We start from the raw sequence: 7,106 nt of genomic DNA on the forward strand, positions 1-7,106 counted from the left end.
TCACGGATACGGGCTTCAAAGCTAATCCAGATAAAGTTCAAGCTATAGCTCGCATGCCTTCTTCATCTTCCCTCAAAGAAGTTCAGACATTAAATGGTCGACCGGTTGCCTTAAATCGTTTTTTGGCAAATCATGCAGCTAAGTCCCATCATTTCATTTCAACTTTAAGAAATTATCTCAAGAAAGCACAATTTAAGTGGACCGCGGAGGCCGAAAAAGCTTTTTTGGAGGTTAAGAAATGTTTGATGGAATTTCCCACGTTAACAGCACCCCACGCGGGAGAACCTTTAACGTTATACCTATCAGCTTCCGACATTGCCACTGGGGCCGTCCTTCTGACCGATTGCAAGAATGTTCAAACACCGATCTACTACGTCAGCAGAACACTATCGGACCCAGAAACAAGATATTCCATGCTAGAAAAACTTGTTTTGGCTAGTCTATGCTGCTCAACGCCTCCGCAGATACTTTTAGGGACACCCCATCAATGTCTTAACTGGATACAAGCTCAAAAACGTTCTCAGCAAGCCTGAATTGTCTGGACGACTGGCCAAGTGGGCCATCGAGCTAGGTGAACACGCAATAGAGTACAAACCTAGGCCAGCAATCAAAGGGCAGGTGTTGGCGGACTTCGTAACAGAAGTCCCGCATCACAAAGAAAGAATGTTTGATCGAGCAACAACCCTAAGTACCTCCGGAGTCAGGACAGATTTGGTCCTTATTTACGGATAGAGCTTCAAGCAGTGAAGGATGTGGCGCAGGCCTCAGGTTAGTCAATCCCGAAGGCCATGAGTTTACATACGCCATAAAATTGGACTTCAAAATACCAATAACGAGGCGGAATATGAAGCTTTCTTGGCAGGCTTACGGATAGCCAAAAAGCTTGGGGTTAAGCATTTGGAAGCCCGAGTGGATTCCATGTTGATTGCGGGACAGATCAACGGCACATACGAAGCAAAAAATGATATCATGGCTTCATATGTGTCACAAGCGAAAGATCTGATGCTCCAATTCTCTTCTTGCAAACTCATTCATATAAAGAGAAGCAAGAACAAATCAGCGGATGCTCTCAGTAAATTGGCTTCAACAAACTTTAAACATTTTGCCAAAGACATCCGCATCGAAATATTAGATCGCATGTCTGTTCCGCAGCATCAAGTTTTAGTGATTCAAACGGGAGTAGAATTCTGGATGACACCCATAATAGCATATTTGTCATCCGGAGCACTTCCGAAAGAAAAGGCAGTGGCCCGAAAGATAAAGCACAAAGCCTTGAACTATCAGATACTTGACGATGTTTTGTACCGACGTTCCTTCCTCGGACCATTATTACGATGTGTGGATGCCGAGGACGCGAATTACCTAATCAGAGAAGTTCACGAAGGCATTTGTGGTCTTCACGCTGGCCCGCGCATGGTCGTGGCGAAATTAATGAATGCTGGATACTATTGGCCGGGGATGCACTTGGATACAGTTAATGAAATCAGAAAGTGCGATTCTTGCCAAAGGCATGCCCCTAACACGCTGCGACCAAAGAACGAGTTAGTTCCAGTCACTTCAGCTTGGCCGTTCCAAAAATGGGTCATTGATATCATGGGACCTTTCCCTGAAGTGTCAAATTCTTAATAGTAGCCATCGACTACTTTACAAAATGGGTGGAGGCCAAACCAGTTGATTCTATAACAGCAGCAAGCGTTAAAAATTCTTGTGGGAATTCATCATATGTCGTTTCGGCCTCCCCCTAGAGCTCGTTATTGACAATGGAACACAATTCGCGGACAGTGGGTTACAAGAATGGCTAAAAGAATTACACATTTCTCAAATTTTCACCTCTGTAGCCCACCCGCAAGCAAATGGTCAAGTCGAAAGAACAAATCGGACGATCAAAGAGGGAATCAAAACGAGATTAGGGACAAAGCGAACGGGATGGGTGGACGAATTGTCCCATGTACTATGGGCCTTCCGCACTCAAAGGAATTCCAGTAATTCCGAAACCCCCTTCAGTTTAACATGTGTCACAGAAGCCATGATTCCCGTTGAGATTGGTATCCCATCCGCCAGAGTTCTTATGATTGAGGATAATGATCATGAACTCCGGATGACTCTTGACCTCCTCGAGGAAAGGAGAGAACTAGAATCAATCCGTGAGCATAATTACAAACGACAGTTTCAAAAATATTACAACTCGCGGATCCAAAGATGTGAATTCGATGCTGGAGACTTTGTCTTCCGCAACAACGAGGCCTCCGGACAAGACCTCTAGGCAAGTTGGCCCCTACCTGGAAAGGACCTTATAGAATCCAAAAAGTTCTATCCAAAGGTACCTACAAACTCGAAAGGTTGGACGGGGCAGAGATCCCTAGAACCTGGAATGGGGCTCAACTGAGAAAATGTTACATTTAGTTGGTTTTTCTTTTGGCCCGCGTGCCTAACTAGATGTTAAGAACCTTTGTAATCTCGTTTCTTGTAATTCGGCTTATGCCTTAGTTATGAAAATTTTCATTTCAGTCATTTGAGACTTGTATTATTACATAATCCTTTATTCGTACATAAAGAAGATCCGCCGAAAACACTTATATTATATAAAAACAAAAAACAACAAAATAATAAACAAAGTGTGCCGGATGCAATAAAAAGCCTTCTTTATTTATACAAAAAGGGATTACAAATTGTGGAGAAGCTTAGCTAAAAAGAAAGAGAAAGATCCATCTATGGCGCGGCATCTTCGTGTTCCACATCGTTGCCTCCCGCATCTTCCTCTTCTTCATCTTCTCCATCAAGCTCAAGGAGAGTCTTTAGCTGCTGGATACTGTCTTTCTAATCAGCAAGCTCGGATATTTGATCCGTCAAAGAAAATTTCAACGAATCGAAGTCCTTTGTTTTCTGCTTAAGGATGGCAGCAGTATCTTGACCAGCTAAGATGTATTCTTCAGGAAGCTTGGAAGTTGAACCAAATTGATAACCTTCTTGGAAGCCCAGTTGGCGACCAGCTTGTTTAGAAGCCTTCAGAAGGATAGCAACGCAGTTCCCAAGCTCATCACTAGCCTGAACATCGGCTATGACCTGTTGAAACAATCATACATGAGTAACTCTAAAACATTTAGATTATTTATGATAAAAGTAAAACATATACCTTGGGATGGCTTCCGACAGTAGCCATTTTCGATCCGCTTTGGCTTGGACAAGTTCCAGCTTATGACCGGCGCATTCCAAGGCTTGCGCACGGTTCTTGGCATTAAGGTCAGGTAGACGTTTGTCCTTAGAAGCTGATTCAGCTTGAAGGGTCCCAGCGACTTGGCTTGTTAATTCATCAATTTGGTTTGTTCGTCCAATTGTTTCTGGAGAGCACATCTCGCTTCCTCAGCAGCGGATCGAGCAGCCCTTTCCGCCTCCAAGGCCTGGTTGGCTTCCCTAGCTTCATTGATAGCCCTAAGAGCTTCTTCTTTGGCCTCGGAAGCAGAGGCCGCCAGTTCGTCCCATTCTTCATTCATCGTCAGCCAATCTCTGGTTATCTCATGGGTAGTGGAAATAGAATTTGCCACATAGTAAGTATAGGAGTTCAGCAATTCCTGGCGGACACTGAGGCGACGTCTTTCCTTTTCACCATGCGGAAGACTCTCCCGCAGAAATTCATAACATGCGTCCACGTCATGGAATGTCGAATCCCGACGTAAGGTCCAATTAGGTTGATGCGGGGTAGGGTCTTCCTCTTCAGGAGTAGGGGAAGTTTAGGAAGCATAAGGGAACGTGCTTATACCCCATTGATCCCTAAAACGGTAAACATTATAAGAGGGCGACACCTTGGCATGATCAGTCGTGTCGACCCCCTTATCCTTCAAAGGCGAATCATCCGCCACAACTACCGGGTCCTTGGCAGTATTAGGAGGCGGTGGTGGCGGACGAGGAGATGAGTCTTTCAGACCGGAAATACCTTCGGAAAGGTTATCCAGGCTCACTGAAAACCATTAATGAAGAATTAGGAATACTTCAATTCAAATAAAATAACAAAATAAAGAAAGGTTTTGCATACCTAACGAAGGGTCTTCAGCATCCAGTTGCTCCAAACGCGCTTCCAAGGCGGCAGGATTTGCTTTCTTGGATTTTTCTTCTTTAGGGTAATCGTGACCGGATTAACCTTGCGCTTCCCAGCCACTTTGGAAACTTCCGCATCAACGACTGGACGTTTACCCGCGGCGGTGACATTATCAGCTTCCGGAACCTTGGCGTCCACAGCAGCATTAACGTCGTCTTGACCCGCCACCTGACCAGAAGTGGCTCGTTGACGGGTAAGACCTGCAATTGAGCCCACAGCTTTGTTAACATCAGTCGAATATACTTCTTCACAAAGTGATGACTCCTCACTAGATAAAAAGAGTACGATCACTCCGCTAGAAGTAATAGCAGTTACGGGTCGGGGTTTCAAAATACCCTCACCTTTGAGTACGATGTCTTGAACGTAATTCTCACATTTGGCATACATAGGTTCGAAAATCAAAGGTTCCGGACGAAAGGCAGTAAGGAATAAAAAATTGTTGCAGGTTCGATCCTAAAAGGGGCCGTCCCTAGGTTCAATCGAGCGACGTACCATCATCCCCCCTTCATGATCCAACAAGGTGCTGAAGGCGGAACCCTCACCTATACAAAGAATAAAACAAGTCAGCATTGGACATTCATAATAAAAGAGAAACACAGATATCATACGAAACTTACTCTTGTTGGTCATTTCGTTATATGGTTCCAACTTGGGAAATGGCCACAAACGTCTCATCTTGGCACTCACCATTGCCCCTTCATGAATTGGGCGCAGGGGAGTTGGCGTGGATATCAACGTCTTATCCCACGCCTGGTCCTCATGAGCACTAGCGGGAACCACAGGCATGGGAGCGTCCGCCTCGCATTTGGTCATCTTGAAGGGAATAACGTCTTCCCGGATCCAGAAAAATTTTGGCTTCCAGCCATGGAGGCTACGGAGCCACTCCGTACCTATGGTCCTCTTCTCGATGAATGCAAAACTGTACCATCACGAAAGGTCATCTTATAAAAAACGGCAAACATGCCAACAGTCGGTTCAAGGTTGCGGGATTGACAACAGAACTCAAAATGTCGAATCCTCAACATCCCAAAAGGATGGATCTGAGAGAGATGAATCCCATATGCTGTTAAGATTGATTCGATAAACTTGGTCACTGGTATCCAGAAGTTCCATGTTGTAAAATGGTCTACATATACAGCATTTTCTGTGGAGGTGGGCTAGTGGCAATAGAACCACTAACAGGACATTCCGGTTCCCACTCCGTCGTCAATCCGTACACATTTACAACATCGTTATAATCTTCTTCTCTAAGGCAGACTTCAACCTCGTTTATAGTAGGGGTACCCTTCTTTTCTTTAGCCATTTAAATAAATAGAAAGATGAAGAAATATCAGAAGGGGAAGAAATCTCAGAGAAGGTTAGAAAGTCTAGAGCGTTGGAGAGAAATTTGAAAGTGATAAAGATTAAGTGGAAACCGCAAGGGTTATATTTATACCCATCGCAATTAACGCGATACATAGAGTGATAGAGGAGAGAGAAACGGCGGACCGCCAGATGGTTGACACGTCAGGCGGGAAATTCAAGATAGTGAAAACAGGCTGTTATAAGACGCCAGACACGTCTTATCAGTTGTCCTCAATGAGCTTCTCTCTCCGCCACGTCATCGTAGTTATCCAAACATTTAAACATTTCAAAAACTGTAAATTTCAAAAATATCTTTTAAAGATATTTTCTCCAAACAGTTGAATGTCCACAAAATTCAAAGAGGTTTTCTCATTAATTATTCAAAAGATAATTACAAAATGAGAAAGAAAAATTACAGGTGATAAAAATCTAAGAATATCCTAAGGGTTCGTGCCTGATGGATCTTCTGGAGCCTTCTGCGAAGTATCTTCTGAGGAATCATCCTCAGATTCCTCCCCAAGGTAACTCTTCAAAAGTTGTACGCCGTCGTATACGGTAGCAAACTCCGGAAGCACTAGAGTGTCATGCTCCTTGACCCGGTCCGCACGATCTTGTTTGACGTTTACACCATATAGCGGATGGTCTTGAAATGTGCGGTTGCTTCGAGTATAACTCACTCCTTCGTGAAACCCCATAACACGCCCAAGGGATGCAGAAGCAGCCATCACATTGGCAAAGCTATCATTCAGCGCCTTACTTCCTTTAATATGGCGGACGACCTGTTGAGACAAAAACATAAGTTCCCAATATCAAAGAATAAGAGCGAAATAATAAACGATAAAGATTAACTTACAGCATCAACTCCCTGAGTAATGAACCACTGACGGTCCTGCTCTGCACGCTCTGCCAGCGCTTGGAATTCCTTCGATTCCGCGATAGCTTCCTCATGTGCTTTGAGGAGAGAGTCATAAGCAGTCTGAATTTCAGTAGCACTTTGATCTTTAAGACTGACTCGTTCCTTTTGCAACTTTTGATCCTCCTCGAGATCATGAATTCGGGCACCCTGAAGAGCAACTTGATTCTCTAATGAGGAGTTAGTTTCCTGGGCACGGGCTAAATCATCTTTATCCTTCTGAGCCTTGGCCCGATCTGCTTCACGAATAGAATTTTGCCTTTCACAGGCTTCTTTCCATCGTCGAGCAGCGTCCGCGTTACGATCCTTCTCACTCTTGAGGGCGTTCTCCGCGTCAGCTTGTTTCCATCTAGCAGTTTGGGCGGCAATACGATGCTCCTCGGCTTCTTTCTTAGCAGCTTCAGTGGACCGCCGAGCTTCTCCCACTTTCCCGTCAAGAGTACGCCACTCACTTAAGACTTCTTGGCTACCGGCCAAAGCATTAGCTAGATGATAAGCTACGTTCGTGTGAAGATCATGGCGGGAAATGTCACGTTGATATGCCATCTCAGCGGATGGCGTACAGTGTTCAATAAAATCCATACAAGTTCTAGGATTGGAGAACCGGGACCCGTTAGTAATACCCCATGGAGGAACAAACAACTCATGTTTGTCACCCAAGCCCGCGTCCCCGTAATAACGGGAACCCAAAGGTTTAAAGAGAGCTGGGGTCGAAAAAGGCTGTTGAGGAAGGGGCCGATGAGGAGACTCCTCAGT

This window comes from Bidens hawaiensis, unplaced genomic scaffold, assembly GCF_021521415.1.
Source record: "Bidens hawaiensis isolate Kalapana, Puna unplaced genomic scaffold, B.hawaiensis_p1.1 tig00033516_1, whole genome shotgun sequence".
Taxonomy (NCBI): Eukaryota; Viridiplantae; Streptophyta; class Magnoliopsida; order Asterales; family Asteraceae; genus Bidens; species Bidens hawaiensis.